The 22077-nt window shown below is 32.0% G+C and overlaps 1 long non-coding RNA gene across 1 annotated transcript; it reads right to left on the reverse strand.

Annotated features, from left to right (window-relative positions):
* Positions 1-10977: 10977 nt before the first annotated feature.
* On the reverse strand, positions 10978-21003 carry LOC147806498 (uncharacterized). The gene is made up of 2 exons (XR_015435925.1): positions 20937-21003; positions 10978-11237 (listed from the first exon to the last, which is right to left on the reverse strand). It is a non-coding gene; the product is annotated as an uncharacterized LOC147806498 (long non-coding RNA).
* Between the last annotated feature and the right edge of the window lie 1074 nt (positions 21004-22077).

The following is a 22077-nucleotide window of genomic DNA, read 5'->3' on the forward strand; positions in this document are numbered from 1 at the left end:
TAGCCATCTGGCCACTTCTGATTGACTCTGCCCTGCCTCTAGTCTCCCGATGGCTCTCCATCGTAGTTCTTCAGGCAAATGATGCCTAGAGGTCATTATTACGAATTGGCTATCTCAGATTTTCAATGTCGCAATCACAGTAAAATTTGTGTGCTTTCTCTCAAACTTGGACTTTTATGCTCCAGGCAGATGACGTAAGCCGAGTGCAGCGCCACTAATTTGCATATTGCAATTTTACTCAGCTACTCTTAGTGGACAACATATGCAAATTTTGCACGGTTTGGCTTACTTTTGAAAGAGTTATCGCTATTTTTGTGATTTTTCCTTAATTTATGATAACCAGTGTATATATATATATATATATATATATATATATATATATATATATATATATATATATATATATATATATATATATATATATATATATATATATATATATATATATATATATAATTCGAAAATTTAAATACTGAAGCATATCTTTGTATCTTTGTTATTTTCATTCATGACTGAAAAAAAATGATTTGGAGTAAAATGTTGGAAATGAATGGTAGCAAAAAACACAGTGATATTATTTTATGTAGTTCATAGAATGATATTATAAAACCTTTTAATCTATGTATACTACATACTGATTTGGAACAATAGACAAAATTAAGTGAAATTGTATTGCTGAATTTTTCACGGCTGCTACCCAAATCTTACTCCCACTTATTTAACTTCTAAAACTGTATTATGTATTCATTAGCGATATGTATAAATGTATGTATTAGCTCGAAAGTTAATAATTAAATTGTGGAAAATTTGATATTATCAACTGAGTCGTCCGAAAAGTTCGTACGAATTTTCGATAGTAATATTCTAGCAGTAGCGAACTACTCATCATTTGAAATATCCCTTAATCTCGCTACCACATCTATTTAGATAATATTCATCTATCAGACTTCCTTATCTGCAATAATTTTCTATAACTCGATCCTCTGGGAGAGCCGCCTATCGCACGTACTATCCAGAGGGGTGTCAAAGTAGTTTCAGTAGGGGGTCACGGTTGAACTGAAATTTAGCGACTTTTAGTAACTTTTTATCCCGCAAAATACACGGAGAAAAGAGCTAGATTTTTGACGGTATTTTTTTTTTCTAATGCTGTTTGCTACTTGAGTATAGAGACGGAATATTTTATCTTTGATTTTTCATATAACAAGGTACACGTGTTAGAAAATGAATAGAGAATTTGTTATTCACCGGTGAAATATATTTCTGTGACTTTTAGTAATTTTTATCCCTCAAAATACACGGAAAAAAGAGCTAGATTTTTGACGGTATTTTTTTTTCTAATGCTGTTTGTTACTTGAGTATAGAGACGGAATATTTTATCTTTGATTTTTCATATAACAAGGTACACGTGTTACAAAATGAATAGAGAATTTGTTATTCACCGGTGAAATATATTTCGGTGACTTTTAGTAATTTTTATCCCTCAAAATACACGGAAAAAAGAGCTAGATTTTTGACGGTATTTTTTTTTCTAATGCTGTTTGCTACTTGAGTATAGAGGAATATTTTATTTTGATTTTTCATATAACTAGGTACGCGTGTTACAAAATGAATAGAGAATTTGTTATTCACCGGTGAGATATATTTCGGTGACTTTTAGTAACTTTGTATCCCTCTAAATACACATTCAAAAGAGCTAGATTTTTTACAGTATTTTTTTTTCTAATGCTTTGGGCTACTTGGGTATAGAGACGGAATATTTTATCATTTGTTTTCATATAACAAGGTACACGTGTTACAAAATAAATAGAGAATTTGCTATTCATCGGTGAAATATATTTCATCTTTAATGACCTCGCAATTTATGTACTGCTAATACAAAGATAGCAATCTAATAAAATTACTATCCTTATATTAGCATATATATTGCGTGTATTATTGGCGTTTATATTGCTCAAAAATGCTAATTTAATTTTCTCACTTACAAAACGGTGTCGGAAAACACACACACAAAAAAAACAGAAAGCAGAAAAATTGCTTTTGTAAGAAGATAATTCTTTTAATTATATTATCTTAGTTCTTTATGCGGAATAGCTAAATTGGATATTCTGTATACTTCCGTTCAATTTGAAAAACTACGTAAATGTTCCCCGAAAATTTCGAGAAGAAAAAAGAAGAAAAAACGAAACAAAAATATTATAATTTAATATTAGCTAGAAAATTAAGTCTTCAAACTCAAAATCAAACAATTTTGGATTAATTTTTGTGATACTTACATTAGTAATGCAGATTAGTGTCTCAATTTTGTAAGATAAACACTAAAAATTAAACAATTAAACTACCACTATTTATCCTTTTGAAAAAAGAGTATGTATTTAAAATGAGAAAATAGCTTCTTTAGTAGAAAACTTCAGAAAATTTAAAATGTAGTAGAAAAATTAAGCTGTAGATTGTGTCTTACTAAGTTTATAATCACCATTTCGCCTAAGAATTCTAAAAAAATATATGCAGTTGCTGATTTCAATTTTTAGACATTTTAATTAATCGAAATTTCAAACTTTTTTATTAGAGTAATGAAACCAATTTTTTAATTTACTAAAGACTGCACTAACCCTGTTTAATTAGAGGATATTCCATTTTTGACAACTTTTTTCGGTTATAGGAAAACGATTTAATTCCTAAAATAATGTAAAATTTGGACAACTCGACGCATACATGGAAAAAGTGTAGAGAAAATATTGGTGCATACGTGGATCAGGGAAATTGTTCCTGATAACTGTAAGCTGTCTACCAAATTTGTTTTTTTTTTTCATATTTAAAGACCTATTATATGAAATCATTGAAAGTTCTTTCATAAGATTATTAATACAATTTTATTTCATTAAAACGTGTCTTGACTCTTCCTGAAATTTTCTTCTTAAGATAAAAGCATAAGACTTTGAAAATTGATTCACAAAAATCAAACGTTGACACCAGACTTATACCAAGCCATAGCCCAATATAGCCTCCTATGTAGCTGAATAGTTCAACACTCTATATAAAAATAAAAACATTTTTTCATTTCATAAGTAAAATGTATCTTTTAAACTTTTTAAAAAAATGGATAATAAAATAAACTAATTTCTAAGACTAATAAATGCAAGGAATAAGATGAAACACAAGGTGGAAAAGTATAGTTAATCTGAAGATGTGACAGAAGTTTAAAAATTTGCATTCACTGCCTGATACGAAATTGTTTATAGCAATATCTTCAAAGGTTGAATTCTCGGGAAAATCATTTCAACAGATAATTTAAAATATAATTTAATCAAAAAGTGAAATAGATAATGTTAATGTTAACCTTTGTTAAGGAAAAGGAATACACGGAATTCGACACTGTATTCCTTTTCCTTAAACAAAGAAGAATGTGACTAGAATGAGTGAATTCCCTTACTCAAGAAAGAGTGAAATTCTTTTAATTCAACTTGAGTTGAATACACCAATGTTTTTTCTGCTTTTATACTGTTTTCAGTTTTTCCTTAATTAAAATTCTTAATTAATAATATTTTAGTATTTCATAAAGTATTTATCACGTTATACGAACTATTTTTCTTTTGTTGTTGCCGTAAAATTTCATACCATTTTTCATGAAGTTCAATTTTTCAGGCAAAATTGAGAATGTAGAATTATTATTTAATCAATAGTACAATGCTTATATATAGTATTTTAAAATATAAATAAATCATATATATATATATATATATATATATATATATATATATATATATATATATATATATATATATATATATATATATATATATATATATATATATATATATATATATATATATATATATATATATATATATATATATATATATATATATATATATATATATATATATATATATATATATATATATATATATATATATATATATATATATAATAAATAAATAAGTACAAGAAAACACAATGAAAGTTAAGAAAAACAATAAGTTTATTGCCAAAATTATTTATTAAATAATTTCGTTGCTAATTCGTATAATTTTTCCACGTGCAAATCCATTTTAGGCAAATCCGTGGTTAAAATTATTTACTAAAAATTCCTTTACTATATAATTTCCTTTGTTAATCTATGCAATTTTTCCATGTGCAAATCCATTTCGAGCAAATCCGTCGGTGAAATTGTTTGCTAAAAATTTCTTTACTAATTTATACAATTTTCATATGTGCAAATCCATTTCGGGCAAATCCGTGGCTAAAATTATGTACTAAAATTTTTTTCTTTGTTAATTTTTCCATGTGCAAATCCATTTCGGGCAAATCCGTGTTAAAATTATCTATTAAATTTTTTTCCTTGATAATTTATAGAATTTTTCCGTGTGTTAATCCATTTCGTGCAAATCCGTGGCTAAAATTATTTGCAAAACAGGCAATTTATGTTTCTCTTTTCTCTCTTATATTTTTTCTTAAATAATCATCTATTTTCTAAAACTATTTATGGTCAATTTTTAAAATTATCCAGTATAATATTACCTTGCGCACATCCATTTCGGGCCCATCCTTGGTAACTAGCAAATCATTGCACAGAATAACAAATCACTTCAGCAGTGCAGTAAGTACGACACTTTAAAACCCTCTTGTTACACTCGATTTGCGCTTTTGTTTTCATATTTTGTAATCTGGCAATCTTTCTGCGAAAACATTTTTAAATCATTCTTGAAAAATCTCCCGTCCATGTAAGTTGATCTGATTTCGCTACTCGCTTTATACTTCATTTTTTATACTGTTTTTCTTTTTCTTTTATTTTATTTTCTGTTTTTACATGTTTGCGGATATAATCGTGTGGGCTGATGAAAAGATTATATCTTTTTTTTCCGGTTTTTTAAATATTTTTTTTTAAACTGTTGTTTGTTATTTTTTTACTTATTATTTCCCCCCCCCTTTTTTTTTTCTTCACATGTCTGTAATTTTTCTCTGTTTTATTCTTTATTTATATATATATATTACTGTGAATGACTAATATTGGTTACCGACTTCTACGAGTAAATGTTGACAATCACATAGTCTGTTTGGTAAATGTTCGAAATATATAGTAGGTCTAGTTAAGTGCCACTGCCCGGTATACATTTACCCGTCATGTCCTAAATCAATGTTTTTTTAAGTGTCAGTGTCACTAACCGTTATACATTTGCCCAGTATACCCTACACTAATGTTTTTCTTAAAGTTAATTGTCACTGCACGGTAAGCGTTTAACTGGTTCTCCGAGCACTGATGTTCCTCCTAATCTATCGATAATCTATCGAGATATTAAACTATGGAAAAAATTACAATATCAACGAACACATTAATATCAAATTATTTCTGACATTACCACAGCTATATATGTATATATATATATATATATATATATATATATATATATATATATATATATATATATATATATATATATATATATATATATATATATATATATATATATATATATATATACTAGCTGACCCGGCAAACGTTGTATTGCCATATGAATTATTTCTAGAGTATGAAAATATATCTTATTTATTGTAAGTGTGTGCGTATGTGGTATATGAGTGGAAGAGGCATGGAGCGCAGTGAGCGATGATGGAAAGTGAAAATAGCAACACACCAAATAATAGTTTTTTTAATTTATTGTAACTTTTTTTTATGAATTGTATATACAACGAATTCCGAAAATATTAGTCAATATTAATCTCTTAGTGCAATGAAGTGTACAATATCTTTTGTCATTCCGTCTTTAGCAAACACAAATAAACTGGATGGTTTGCCCACTCGAGAGCATGCCACGTATAATTGTCCGTGTGAAGAACATGGTGTGCTCAAATCTAAGACACAAACAGACATTGCTTGACCTTGCCATTGCAAATGCCAATCTAATGGGGAACTGAATGTGTTTAAATTGAATGAGCACATCTGTGGGTATAATAGAGATTCGTGGAAGTAATATACTTTCACCCCGGAATTTGTCATTTAAAATAATGACTTCGATAACATTGTTCTTTAATTTTTTAACGACTAATCCCGTGCTGTTGCACAGCCGCGGTGGGTTCAAATTACGAAGCAAAATAATTGGAGATCCAACTTTGAGTGCTAAATTATGCGGTGGTATGCCTGGTAAATCCAATGAGTTTAAAAACTCTGTTGGAAAATTTGCAGCTTCAATGGAATCGCAAACTGCATAAACGGATTTATATGTCACCAAGTTACCTAGCAATAACTGTTGTATCTTCAGATTCAATTCGTTGACGTCCACATTTTTAGCTGCCAAAACCCCCCTTTCTGCCAGTCACTCATAATGAATGTATTGCGTGGGTACATCGCGAAATATTAGGTTAATGAGAGCATCTTGTGAATTAATGATTGTGCAGAAATCGTCCGGTAATTTTATGCTTCCAGTCTTATCCTTAGTAACTTTTCCATCACCGATATCTAACAATTGTTTTGAGAATCTTTCAGCGGATGGATCTTGAAGCATTTGGACGCGCATATTTACTTTTAGTTGAACTTTTTCAACATTACGCCACAGTGGAGATGATTTCAAGCAAGCATTGATCTCATCAGCGAACACTGAACGCGGTATGACGGAAAGTGTTTGTCTGAAATCACCTGAAAGGAGTAACAGAGTGCCGCCAATGTCCTGTTCAACGTCTCAAGCGAATGTTTGTTTGCCATAGTGCATTCATTCCAGATGATAATTTTACAGTGTTTCAACACTGTGGCCACAGACGATTGCTTTTTTATGTTGCACACTGCATCTGAGTTGTTTTGAATATTTAGTGTAAACTTAAATACTGAATGAGCTGTTCTGCCTCCATCCAATAAAGTTGCTGCAATGCCAGATGATGCAACCGCCATCGCGAGAATTAGCGAAATAATAAATGTTTTGCCAGTTCCCTCTGGTGCATCCAAAAAAATCCACCTTGTCCTGCCGAAACTGCGAGCATAATGCAGTCATAAATGTTCCTTTGTTCCTCATTCATTGTTGGAACATTGCGAGTAACAATCGCTGCCATTTCTATTGTATTGTATTGAAGTTCACGATTCATGTCAGTGTTAAATAAATCAGATGCACTTCGATTTGGCGAAGGCATACCGAAATGACTGAGTGGCAAGTTGGCAATAATAATGCAAAGATCCTCAATAGCAATCAGTGCTTCATTGTACATAGCATCGCTGAATGCTATCGTTAGATCGTTGCAACGTGTGCGATGTTGATACCGTATATCATCAGTCATCGAATCTTTGTGATTATTAAATAGTAGACGAATTTGCTTCGCAGTACAGTTCAATGCTACTTCAGCAAGCATACATTCCCTCTGGTTGTCGTCTTCCAGCAAGCCGAGTGCAAGGCATGCATCTTTATACGATGGATGCTGATGTCCGTCGACTTTACGTACATCTTGAAATGAAAATGAGCTGGTGAAATTAACCAACAACAGTCGAAAATTAAAGTACTCCGTCTGCCTTGGATTAACTGTAAATACTCTCCCCAAGGCGGTTGATTTGAATAAACCGGGACACGCATCAACCGGTGTGCCTTGCTTGCGGGGTCCCCATTGAAATAGTGTGGTACTTCTGAGTAAAGTAATGTCCGTGCAAAGGCACCAAAAGTATCCGCACGATTACACAATTCGAAAAATTCGGTGAGTGAAGTTTTTGGTGGATTTATAGCTCGGTCAATCGCTGTCTCGTTCGTGAAATATACGCTCTGACCATTTTCAAGATGGACGGCTAAATGAATAACTGTTTGATCCCGTTCATGAATTGGGAAACCAAAGACACGCCAAACAGCTTCATTGGAGCTGATGCACCGACCAATTTGGTACAGCGTTATTTCATCGTTGTTATTCACTGGAAGAGCAGTCACATTGGTATTTTCAACTCGAAATACTGCCATATAACTGCCTTTATTCATATACTACTTGCAAATATATTTGATGCTCTTCTTTTAAAGGCGAGCATAAGTAATAGAGTTTAATATGACTTGTTGCAACGTGCGGGAATATTGTTTTTGATTTATTATGTTTTTATGTCTAGTTTGGAATCGCTTAAATAAAGATATATTTAAAATATACGTTAAATCTGTTCAAAAAATGAAAAAAAATTAGTTATAAACCTATTCTCAGACCTACTGAATATACATATAAAATTTCATCAAAATCGGTCGAGCCGTTTAGGAGGAGTTTAACCACTAAAACTGTGACAAGAGATTTTTATATATATAGATATATATATATATATATATATATATATATATATATATATATATATATATATATATATATATATATATATATATATATATATATATATATATACATATATATATTATCAAAGAGGATAAGAATATTCTATTCGCGAAAGAGTTTTTAATTTCTTGAAGAATAAAGTAAAAATATTATAAAAATACTTTGAAACTTGATATTTACCTTATACTTTGGCTCGTAAATTTGTCGTGTCAGCTGAAACCGCCGAAACGAATATTCAATCGTTATTGAACTTACTCTGAAACAAGAAAAAAAAACAGCTCAATAAATTTACCTACCATTTCTATATTGACTGCATAAGATTTGAAAAAATTGCGATATTAGCTTAAAAAAGCAATATTTAGCTTCTTTCTTACTTTTCTAATCTGAACAGAGATTACATCTATGAGTTTGTTCACTTTTATCTACCCCAACACTGTGTCAGGATGCTTTAAAAGTTTGTCCCGCACAGAGCCAGCACAACTTAGAAGGAGTAGCTTCATTCGCATTGCTTTTTGTACAAACTTCTTGCTTCCACATGAGAATCAGATGGCCCTTAAGTGATCGGATGTTAAACGTGTTAAAACAGTTTTAACTTTTATGTTCCAATCAAATTACTTAGAAATTTATTGATTTATTTGATATTTAATCATCATTCGCAAGGCCTACTTTATGAAGTGTTATTGTTTTTCCTCTAATTTTTCTGGGGCGTGGAGATAGTTGGAAAGAAGTCCATCGTTACCTTCATGAATTTTTTTTGTCTTGTGCTTCTCGAATACTTGCTACTTATTTTTGAACTTAAAAGCAATTGATAAGCTGTTTTTCACACTGAGCTCAAATGCTTGAATACGAATAACATTTAACAAACACGGTTATCATTTTTCTTTACTTCAGAATTCTTCACCAATCTAATGAATGACTCTAAGAATTCACTATTTAGTCTTTTCCACACAGTAAATTTCGACTGAAAATTTTATACTGGCAGCATATCAGCAACGGCAACAGCAGGTGGATAATTCTAAATTAAGGAGCTCAACTTAAACTCGATGTTAAAAACGTGTGTTTGTTTAAAATAATTTTTAATTTGTTTAGATGCTAATAGCATTATATTTAAGACGTTTTCAATTTCCTTGAATAAAGTTTTTGCCAGATTGGACACACTGCCCCGGAAGCGGTTAAAGTATACTGTATATTTTCATATCAGAAGTGTTGCCATGTACTTGTACATGAACACCTGCTTTAATTTTATTGGTAAAGCAATGGCAGTGGATGATAAGCGAATGAAAATAGTCATTTGATGGAGCACGAAGATTATTAACAAGTTTTATTAATTACGGTACCATCTCAATGAAGCTCGTAACGGAAAATAAATATCAACATTAAAATACTTAGGAACGAGAAAATTCTTACAGAACATACCTTATACAACATGTTCGCAAATGGGGTACTTGCAAGTGATGTAGTGAAGGTATCTTGATCCTAATTGGTTGTTGAAACGTTGCATTTGTTTACGTTAGCGGAGAGATATTGTGTTGATTATTTTGCATTACGTTGAGTCTACCCCTCTCCGAATTACAGAAAATATTGGACACTTGCGTGAAAATAAATAAATAAAAATTGGAAAGAGGGAAGTTTCCATGAATTAATTTAGTAATAATGATCAGGTTTCCACCCACTGAGTGTCACTTTTGATGCTTCTAGGGGATAATTTTAATGATGCGAATTGAATTACGCTATTAATTAGGCAGCAAAGTCCGATAAGAAAACAATCTTTTTCTGAATAATTTGGGTTACTGACCCTGAAAATATAAAGAAAAGCTAATCGCTCTTTGCATAATAGTAGTCTATTTGTACGACTATTAAGGTGGTGTGTGAAACTAGCTCCTTCTAAAGGTAAACATTATTTTCTGTAGTACCAGAAGACCAAAACTGGAGAGCCAAGTAATCTTTAAGAATAATAGCAGATTTCTAGTCCAAGGCACGTGTCCACCATGAAGGAACACACTATGCCCCCTCTAAAAGTACTTTTATTTCTAAAGGGAGGCACTGAAAGGAGGCACACCGTTTTTCGACTCGGAAAATGCCGGAACGTTTGTTCACTTAACATTACCCGGAGGGCAGCTGCTAACCTAAGTCGCGGAGGCGAGCAGCATTTCCCACGGCTTACTGCCGCAGACCAGTTCAAAAAATTAGCCACATTCACACATCACACAACAAAGGGCAACACACAAATAGAAACATCCATGCTCTCAGCGGAATTCTAATCCGCAACCATTTTGATCAGTCAGGCACGCTGACAGCTCAGCCACCTGACCAGCCCCTCCAATATTATGGCATTGTGCATCTACGGAAGTGGCGTGTTATCGTTTGGAGTAGTGTCGTGACAATTTAAGGGATAATTGAAATATATCCAATAGATAAAATTTATATTAAACAAAACCCAAGTTCGGTCAGATTAGGATTGAAGCAATGTGTCTAAGAAACTAGAGAAGACAATCAATAACCATTAAATTAAAAAAAATACAATTTTATTTAATAAGATATTAGCTAATTATTAATAACACGAATATAGTATATTTACCAGGAGGTATTAAAAATGAGGTGAGGCAATGAGGAGGAGGCCTAGAAAATTGACAAGAGAAAAACAATATTTAAAACATATTCTCACCATCTTCTGCGGGGGGGGGGGTTGTCTTCCTTCTCGCCTTTTTGGTCAACCGTTCGTTCTCGCCTTCCATTCGTCTTCACTCTTTTTTTCCCTTCCTCGTCCTCAGGAAACCTCGGTCCCCTTTCCATTGGTTGGGGTCCTTCTCCAACGAGGGTCCTAGCTAGATCCCCACCCGCAGATTATTGGCTAAGAAACCTAAAAGAAATCAAGACCGACAGGGTCCCGACTACCTGGCGACTGCTCAGGCCTCCCTCCTTTACAATAAACCTTCTTTTAATTGCCTATGTCACTACTACATCTCACCCCTTCCTTAACAAAAAACAAAAAAAAAACAAAAAAATGCATACATAGATAATTATACTTGCTGAACAGCAATTATACTTGCAATTATACTCAATCAGCATAGAAAGGAAGGAAAAAAAATTTAACATTAAAAACATTAATTTTAAAAATTAAACACATCAACACAACTATTATCACATATAAGTTAATCTCAATCGTCTGAAAAAAAGTTAGATATCAAAGATGGAATAGCACAATCACTGTCTATCTATGATCGATAAGAGTCACTTCCCATTGACATCGTCGCTCACAAAGAATTGTCAAAAATAATTATTAGTTCAGTGAGATGTTCACTTTTTTGTTGAATGAGTCCCTCTTTATGCTTCTCGAACCCCTTCGCGTTTTCGGTATCTTTTTCTTCTTACACACCTGCTGTACACAAAGGGTTAGACTTTCCTTCTGTCAGCCTGCACTTGATGACTCTATCCCCACCTTTCTGGACGTTCGTTGTTTCGGGCGCCGCTCACTACAGGTGCTCCATATCATCGCCAAAAGTCCTATGCAGATGGCTTTCTACTCCTTTCATTCATACGTTATGACTTTCCGTCATCTGAGATTTTCTGACCTTTGGTCAGAGGAATTTGAGGCGCCAAAGGACCTAGGCGTGTAGTCTGACTATCACTCCTGTCATCGCCATTTATGTATAAAGAATAGAAAACATCTAGTGAATAGTCTCACGAAGGCAAACGTGGCGTGGGAAAACAGCTTTATTTTTCTTTCTCATCTTATGCATTTTGCGTAAAGGGACGTCACCTTTTTTTTTTCTTTTCTTTTCTTATTAAAATATGTCAACCTCCTGTCAACCCTTTTGGCCTCTCCTCACCACAAAACAAACACCATATACATTTATCAATTCATATATTCCTTCTTATTATCATATATCATATTTTATTATCAATATCATTTTATTATCATATTTTTCTTTATTATGTACACTAATTATCCTCATTATTAATCATATTTTAGTAAATTTAATTTACTCTTAAATGAGGCAATCTTTCCTGCATTTTTTTTATCCTACGTGTGTTAACCTTTATTATTTTCGAAAAGTTTTCATCCATCGATTTTAAAGACAATAAATTTGGTGAATGCACTCTAACTACCTCAAAAGGACCGTCAAATTTTGTTCTAAAACGAGTCTTATTCTCTACAAAAACTTTGTCGCCGATTTTAAATTCAGTCTTAACTGCTTTCTTTCTTTGTCTTTCGTTTTGCAAATCTCTGGAAGTTACCATATTTTTTTCAGCTTGTTTACTGACCGATTCTATTGTCTTTACTGTATCAAAATAATACTTATTGTAATTACAATAGTCCGATTCAATTTTTTGCTCCCAAGTATCTGTTAATAATTTTAATTTCCTACCAAAGAATATTTGATTGGGGCTGAATTTCGTAGATGGGTGCAAAGATTCGTTGTAGAATGACTGGTGAAGCATCACCGCTAAATCAAAATCTCTATCTTCTAAAGCGCTAGCATAAATTGTCTTTTTTAATGAACTATGTATTCGCTCCAACTTACCATTTAGATTTGGGTTATAGCTACTCGTTCGCATAATTTTAATTTTCAAGCGTTCATTAATTGCTTCATAAACTTCTGATAAAAATTGACTACCCCTATCAGATAAAATTGCTTCGATTCTCCCAAAATTACACTGATATTCTAACAATTTGGACGTTACGACATGTGTTCTAATACTAGACACTGGGTATAACTGTATTCGCCGCGAAAAATGATCTATCATTGAAATGACATACTTCCCATTTGGAAAAACACCACACATATCTATACTAAGAATCGATCCCGGTTCCCTTGGAAGAGGAGTGTTTCCAAATTCCCTTTGCTTTTGTTTATTTGGCTTAATCTGACAACAAATTTCGCAAGACGCAACGTAATTTCTTATGTCATGATATAATCCCTTCCACCAAAATTGCCTTTGAATTAAATGAAAAGTCTTGTCTGCGCCTAAGTGTGATAAGTGCATATTCTGTATTATAGTACGCCGTAAACAACTCGGTACAACAATTTGTTTGACAAACTCTTTATTAACATCAATCTTTCCTAAATGCATTAATAACCCTGACTCATCTATATAGAATCTTTCCGTATTTTGTTTAATAGGCAATTTCCCATTGACTATTCCTTTTTTAAATTTCATTATTTCTTTGTCTTCCAAGGATTCTTTAAGTAATATCGACCTATCGATGATATTATTATTCTCATTCTTTTTTTTATCTTCTTCTAACACCGCAACTTGCTTTATGAGAGTTTCCCCTCCTTCATTCTGACTTTCCGGCAGCTCTTTTGTTATACTCTCAGGGGTGCGACTTTACACATTGTCGACTCCCGGGCACTTCTTTGGCACCGTATTTTGAAATTCGCCAATGTTACATTCGCCAAGTCGGGTTTCAAATTTTCTCGCGAAAATCTTCGAATACTAATTCGCGCATGTTTCACTTGCAACATACGATTTAAAAAACGCATGAGTGAACATGAGGGGTGAATAAATTTAGCTGCTTTAAAAAATTTTGTGTATTATCATCCTCTTTTTATTCGGACTTCCTGAAACACATATTTATTTCTTACTTTTTTATTTCCTTTTTAGGATAAAGCTTTGTTGTGGGTGTAGGATATATGAGTATAGGGTATAGCTTTTTAATTATTTTTATAAATTTATTTCAAATAATTTATGGTGTCTTTACCAAGTATGTGGACGCAATATTCAATAATGCAGCAGGGTTTTGTACCTAATTGTTTAGTTTTTAAAACCTTTAATTTAAGTAACTACACAATTTATGAGTTTAAAGCATTTTCTTTTTATATACGTGTAATGATGAGGAAATTGTTGCTGTCAGCTTTATACCTAAACTTATTCTTTTCTACTTCTCTGACACTGATATCTATGATTAAATTTGATGTGATGATTCCCATTTGCAGTGCCAATAATATTTGCGTCCGAACAATCGCACTTAGATTTACCACTTTTTTGTAAATGTTATGTCCCAAACCATAAATTCCTTTATACGTATTAGCCAATTCCACAGCTTTGGTCGTCAAGACTTAAAAATTTGTCGCAGTTAAAGTATATTTATGAGGGGAACACTATTTCGATTAACGAAAACTTTTTATGATTTGTAAAATAAAAATATAATGTAAACAGTAACCATCAACTTTGACATTCTCATATCATAACTGTACAACAATTTAAGGGCAATCTGTTTATTTATTTCTGATTCATTAAAGACAAGATATTGAGTCAAATAAGAGAATCTTAACAATTTTTAAATTTAGCAATTTACTTTAAATAAAGAAAGACGTTTTAAAGCAATTGGGTTGAAAGGCTGAGGACTTACACTTTTCTCTAAAACAATTAATCGATGTTATGATAATAAAACAAAACTCTTGCGATCAGTTATCTCAGCAAAAGTAAGATTTTTATTACCAAATAAGAAACAATTATTACCATTCTGCAAGGGACAGTTAAAATAAAATAGGTCATACAGTTTTCGGACACACAGAATGCATGAAAATCTAAGAATAAATGTTTGAACTTTTAATGCAAATTACATACAATAAAAGCTATTGTGTAAAAAAAAAAATTTAAAAAAAAACAAGTTGTTACAAATGAGACTATTATATGATTCGAGCAACTAAAAAATTCTTTTGGAATTTTAAAGACTAATGAATACTATTAAATAATAACAGAAAAGTTTTCTGGGTCTCTTTTGTCTCATTTTTGAAGCAGAATATAAATTAAAATACACATCTCATTTTTTCTGTTCCTGCTTTTCTCTGAATCGTTCTTATTAAAATAGATGAATGGTGTTAAATTACGTTACCTTAAGTTAGTAAACGTGTTTTCGTAATTAGGAGGAAAAAAAAGTCTCTTTTTTGATTGACAATAAATGTAGTAATTTTCATAGTATTTTTTCCATATCTTATTTAGAAGCTCAAAAATTGAATAAAAAAATTATAAAATATATAGACCAATTGTTGAGTTACAGAATCTAATAAGCTAAAGTTGTTATAAAATTATAAATAAAAAGTAACAAGATGGATAAGTTATGAAATTAATGAAGCATAGAATGAAAGGCTAAATATATATATCAAAATATATGATAAAATTAATTAGGAAACAATAAAAACGAAGATGAGTAATTTCAGATATATACAAATAATAGTGATAGAAGCAAGAAAAATGGAAAATATCGGAAATTTTCCTGACAAATTTAAGAAACATTAAAAAAAGTTAAGCAGCCACAATTTTAAGTTTTAATAAATATGATTTGATGTTATAAAAAATAAATTAACTATACGAAAATAGTAGTGAATATGCCATAGAATTGTTTCTTTATGTCGCGGCTTTACTATAAATATTTTTTCTCCTTGTTTTCATAATAGCACGCATTTTACAGAAAATATTTCAACAAATTTAATAAAAAATATTTTCAAATTTTTTTGAAGACTCTCTTATGAAGAAAATATTGTCAATCAAAAGCTGTTCAGTATAAAATATACGCAATTTTTTTTAAGATATTGTAAGCATTTTGAAGAATATATATTTTTTCTAAAATAGAAATAATTGAAAAAACCAGGTAAAAATGAAGGAAATAAAAATTATTATTTTTCAAACTGCGTAAAAAAATTTTTTTAATACTTTTATCTTTAAAAATATGAACACTTAATAATGTGATGATTTATATAGGGGATTATTTTTTTAAAACTTTGTTTATTAATTAAGGTATTCAAAAGAAATTGATTATTCTGAAGATATAAATATTTCATTACTCCAAATTTTTATTTAATTTACAGGAATAGTTTCTATTTGAAAATTTATTTGAACTGAAATATTTATGTAATTAACTGAAATAATTGCGTGTATGTAAATTTTTCTTCCTCTTTTTTTTATAGAAGGACGAAGTATTTTGTTCTCGCTATTTGAATTTTTCTAGTCTTAAACGAGGATAAAATTTGAACTTAATTCAACAAGCAACTTTTAAAAATATTCATGAGCGCGAAGATTCGTTTATGACTTTTGCGAGTGCTGTATTGAGGCGAGCGTAGGGTTGCCTCTCAGTGAGGGTTACCACATAAGGCGGGGAAACAGTTGTCAAATAAAACCGCGGCGAGTGGAGGTGCCCGGGAGTCGACAATGTGTAAAGTCGCCTCAGGGGTCCGTACATTCTCCTGTTTCATACCCTGCTCCTTTTGACGCTCCTCGTCATTCAACTGATTAGTATCCCCCTGGCTAAAGTCAACAAATCGCGATAGGTAATCTATTAAATGATTGTCAACTCCAGCTATGTGTTCAATTTGAAAATCGTACTCCGCCAAATACATTAACCACCGACCTATAATTGCGGGGGGATTGTCCAATTTTAAATTATGTAAGAGTGGCTTATGATCGGTTTTTATTATAAATTTTTCCCCGAATAGGTACTCCCGAAAATATTTAACTGCCTCGTATACCGCTAATAACTCAAGCTTTACAGCTGAATACTTTGATTCACTCATTTTCAATTTTCTTGAAAAAAACTTAATTGGTCTCAGGGTGTTATCTACTTTTTGGGCTAACATTCCTGCGATTGCTGTAGCTGATGCATCCGTATTTACATAATAGGTACTATTTGGTATTGGTTGAATTACAAATGGGGTGTCTTGAAATAAATTTTGCAGCGTACGGAATGATTTCTCACATTCGGCTGTCCATTTAAATTTTTGCTTTTTGCTCCTCAATTTTTCCAGTGGGGCTGCGATCTCTGCACAACGTGGTATTAATGACCTATAGAAATTCACGACTCCCATAAATTTATGAACTTGTTTTGCCGTTTGCGGTCTTAAAAATTGTATGATCTTCTGAATATTGTCTATCGATGGCGTAATCCCTTCCTTTGATACCATATGTCCTAAAAATTTGATCTTTGTTTGAAAAAATTTACACTTTTCTGGGGATAAAGTTAAATTAAATTTTCTCAATCTCTCAAAAATAGCATTTAATCTTTCCATCATCTCATCAAACGAATCAGCCAAAATAATAATGTCATCCAAATAATTATAGATTCCTAGGCTATCTAAATCTTTCAAAACGTGTTCCCTCATTAGTTTAGAAAAATATGCCGCACTGTTCTTTAATCCGAATACCAGTTTAGTAAATTGAAAATTTCCAAAAATGGATGTAAAAGCAAGGTATTTCCTATCATCTTCTGACATTTCTAATTGGTAGAAAGCTGAACTCAAGTCGACTGAGCAATAATATTTTGCTCCAGCCATATTTTTCAACAAATCTGAAATTTTGGGGAGTGGAACGGGTGACAACTCTATTACCGAATTCAATGCTCCTAAATCTAATGCGAGGCGGTATTTAACTTCCTTTGTTTTATCTTCCGATCGTTTCTTCACTAATAAAATTGGTGAAGCCCACATACTATCTGTTTTTTCTATTATTCCCGCCTGCTCTAATTCTTCTAATTGTTTTCTTAACTCCGGCTGCAATTTAAAAGGCACGGGATATGGTTTCGATGTTATGGGTTTGTTACAATTTACATTTATTCTTGTCTTAACGACGTCTGCTTTCCCTAATGATTTAAATGATTTTGAAAACACATCATAATACTTTGATAACATAGCTGACAACTGTTCTTTCTGATTAGGCTCCAAATGGTTTAAATTAAAATCCTTTAAATTAAACTCCGATTTCCTTACTTTTTTAACATCTTCCGAAACATTCTGAATAACATTTATGTGAGTTTTCTTATTTTCGTCCTTTGGAATGTTTTCAACATTAATAATATCGATATCATGTTCGAGATACCCCATTTTCATCTGTTTATTTATCGTTACAGCCCTTTCAGAATAATTTGTGATAGCTATGGCTATTTCACCATTTTTAGTTTTTACTACTGCTTCTTCTGTGTTTAAAGGTAACTTTAATATTTTTGGCGTAAACAAATAATCTTTATCCTCAATTGTATCTCGAGGTCTTAAAACTACAAATTCCGTATTGTGACCCTCAATTTTTATCTTATTCTTACTTAACATAACTATGCTATTTACGCACTTTTCTTCGCTTGTCCCAATACTAATTACAACATTTCCTATTTTTATACAATTACTTCTTGTATCGATTATTAATTTATATTTTCTCATAGTAGGATACCCTAAAATCGCGTCATAATGCACAAATTTATTTCTAGTAACATAAAAAATATCAGATATTTGAACCTCCCCTAAATTAAACTGTAGTTTAACACACGCTACATATTTTATTTCCTCTCCAGTCAATGAGCGGATATCCGTTCCTTTCCTATCCATTTGTATTTCACAAAACTTTTCTAATTCATTATATTTTTGTTCACTTAACAAATTAACTGCCGCTCCCGTATCTACTAGCATTTTACATTCTGTGTATGCATTATGATCCATGACTTGATCTTCATTTATTCTATGTAAACATTTTCCTACGATTAATGGTATTTTATAGTCGCTACTTATTGCCGATACATTCGGTATTATTTTGGTACTATTTTTACTCCCTTGATTTAATTGTGAGTTTTTTGTACAATTCTTATAATCAATCAATTTGCAAATATCTTTATTGACTGTTACATTTCCTGATATACCCTTCTCGATGATTTTCTTATCTTTTACCTCCTCTACAACTGATTTAACCTCAGTCATCTGCTCCCGAGGATTTTCGAAGCAGGCGCTTAGTTTAAATACCGATTATTGCCCCTGTACGACCCTCTACTTCTATTGATGCTACCCCGTTGATGTTGATTAGTTGGCCTATTCGCGAAAGCGCTCTGCTCCTCAACCATTCCACGCCTACTCTGCGGGTTATAATTGTTGCGCTGAAAGCGATCGTTTATTGCTCGCTCTCTATTGTTTGCTGCTCTATTTAGAGTACTGCAAACTTTTTGCAACTCAAAACAATCCTTAGCGAAATGATTATTTTTTCCGCAATACATGCAAAACATATGATTTGAAGGGGCCAAAGATTGATGGTTTGTCGGCTGTTCAGGAGTTGCATGCATGTTGTTTACTCCGACTGCGTTAATTCTCAACCTAGCAAACATTTCGCTGGCAGATTGACATTTTAATGCTGTTTCGACGGCCTCGTTAAAATTATCCGGTCCTTTTAACACAACCTCTCTTTGCAATTCTGGTAATATCCCTTCAATAAATTTTGTTAATAGGATTTTGTCTAACATTTGACTAGCTTCTTGAGATATTACGTTACTTGCCCCCATAAACTGTGTTCCTGCTCTCTTAATTCTTTCTGCAAAATCCCTCACTGACTCATGCTCTCTCATGGCCATGTTGGCGAATTGTAAGTTTAATTCAATTAATGATTGCTTCTTTGTAAAATGATCCTGAAATTTGTTTTTTACTTGCGTATAAACATTACAATTAATTAAATCCGTATCCAAAATTAGAAATTGCCTTGCCGCACCCGTGCATTTTGCTTTTAATATCGTTGCCTTCTCATGTTCGTCCCAGCCTGCCATTTCTGATATTTGGTCAAACTGAGAAAAAAAGAAAGTGGTCGTCTCTTTGTCTCCATCGAAAGGAGGAATTAAATTTGAAAAATTCAGGTTTATTTGTCGTTGCGGTTGTATATTCTCCGAGCTTCTTCCTGCTGTTAATCCTGACGGATCTGTCCTATTCAACGCTATTTCTGGGGTGTTACTTAATTGTGAATCATTTGGTTTATTATTGTTAGCCATTTTTCTCGTTATTGCGCCCACATACATGAATCTTTGCACTATTTAATTACTATATACATAATTCGATTAATTATACATATAAAATTAGTCACTATTTAAATAATAGTCAAATATTTTATTCATATAAGGTAAGTATTCTATTTCTTTTCTTTAGAACATTTCCTTAAAAACAGTCAGTAAACAAACTAATCGAACATCCTCTATTCATTCTAGTTGTAAATTTTTAGTAAATTGTAATCTCAAAAAAAAAATTTTTTTACGAGTATGCATTCACATATATGAGAAAATGAAATGACTAAATAGTATAAACAATTAATTACAATAATTAACAATTCCTAACCTTCATCTCTTACCTTCTTAATCACACTACTTCAATCATCAAACATCCTGGTCATGGCACCAATTTAATGTCGTGACAATTTAAGGGATAATTGAAATATATCCAATAGATAAAATTTATATTAAACAAAACCCAAGTTCGGTCAGATTAGGATTGAAGCAATGTGTCTAAGAAACTAGAGAAGACAATCAATAACCATTAAATTAAAAAAAATACAATTTTATTTAATAAGATATTAGCTAATTATTAATAACACGAATATAGTATATTTACCAGGAGGTATTAAAAATGAGGTGAGGCAATGAGGAGGAGGCCTAGAAAATTGACAAGAGAAAAACAATATTTAAAACATATTCTCACCATCTTCTGCGGGGGGGGGGGGTTGTCTTCCTTCTCGCCTTTTTGGTCAACCGTTCGTTCTCGCCTTCCATTCGTCTTCACTCTTTTTTTCCCTTCCTCGTCCTCAGGAAACCTCGGTCCCCTTTCCATTGGTTGGGGTCCTTCTCCAACGAGGGTCCTAGCTAGATCCCCACCCGCAGATTATTGGCTAAGAAACCTAAAAGAAATCAAGACCGACAGGGTCCCGACTACCTGGCGACTGCTCAGGCCTCCCTCCTTTACAATAAACCTTCTTTTAATTGCCTATGTCACTACTACAAGTAGTATCAGGCTTCGTACCTATATTTGCGTCCACATTTTCTAAGTGATTCAGCCACTAGTGAACGCCAGACCACTGGTGACTCGAAGTTCTCTTTACTCACGTGGTTCTTTTTAGAACACTATGAGTACCCAGTCCCCCGCAAAATGGCTGTCATAGAGTGGTTGCAAATTGAAAACATTCGATGAATAGAATTTTCCGATAAGGGTTCCGGATCTAAATCAATTGAACAAGTATGTGAGACTCTAGGAAGACACTTAGCACATTATAGGTGTTTTTAGAGCTGCGAATAGTAATTCAACAAGAATGGGCAGTTAGTCATAACTCTATGTTAAGCTTGTACTTAGCATTGGTAATCGGTGGAAATCTTGCATAACAGTCAGGGGTGATTATATCTCCTATTTAAGTCGCGAATGTTTTTCTCAGATACTTGTCACTAAAGTGTTTCAGTCCTCTATCCAATTAAGCTCGAAGCTGAGTTTTTAATAGAGCTCTTTTTCATTCATTGAATTTTTTGCTAAATTTCTTTTATTTTACCCATGTTTATATGACTTGGGGAAGCTCTGGTATTTTTTGTATCGATATAAAATGCTTTTGCACGATGATGCATTTGAAAAACCATCTCCTCTTTAATTTTCCCACCCTAGTGTATTAAAACCGTATTTTCAAAATTGTCACTAACTCTGTATCTTAGGGGCTCAAGACTTAAAAATATTTTTTCACGGATTGCACCAAATAAATCAAATGATTTCATCTATCTATTTCCTAATCAGAGAGTACAGCAATTATTTATTATTTTGAAAATAAGAGAACATACCTGCAATTCTCAACGAAAGTTTCATTCTTTACGTTATCACACTAAAGAGAAAGTAAAATTATAATAAAATTTATTTCTTGTTTCTTCTTCAATAAAATGACATGCAACAACATATTTTTAATCATTAGCCATGCTATAAAATAAATTTAGTGATAGCATATTCTTTAAGGAATTTTTACAACATGCAAAACAGAAATTATTCGATTCTTTCCTTACTCGGAAAATTTATATGTTCTGGTTCTCAGAGTTTTATTGCT

Source organism: Parasteatoda tepidariorum, chromosome 8 (assembly GCF_982258835.1).
Source record: "Parasteatoda tepidariorum strain Cologne lab strain chromosome 8, Ptep-v5.0, whole genome shotgun sequence".
Classification (NCBI taxonomy): domain Eukaryota; kingdom Metazoa; phylum Arthropoda; class Arachnida; order Araneae; family Theridiidae; genus Parasteatoda; species Parasteatoda tepidariorum.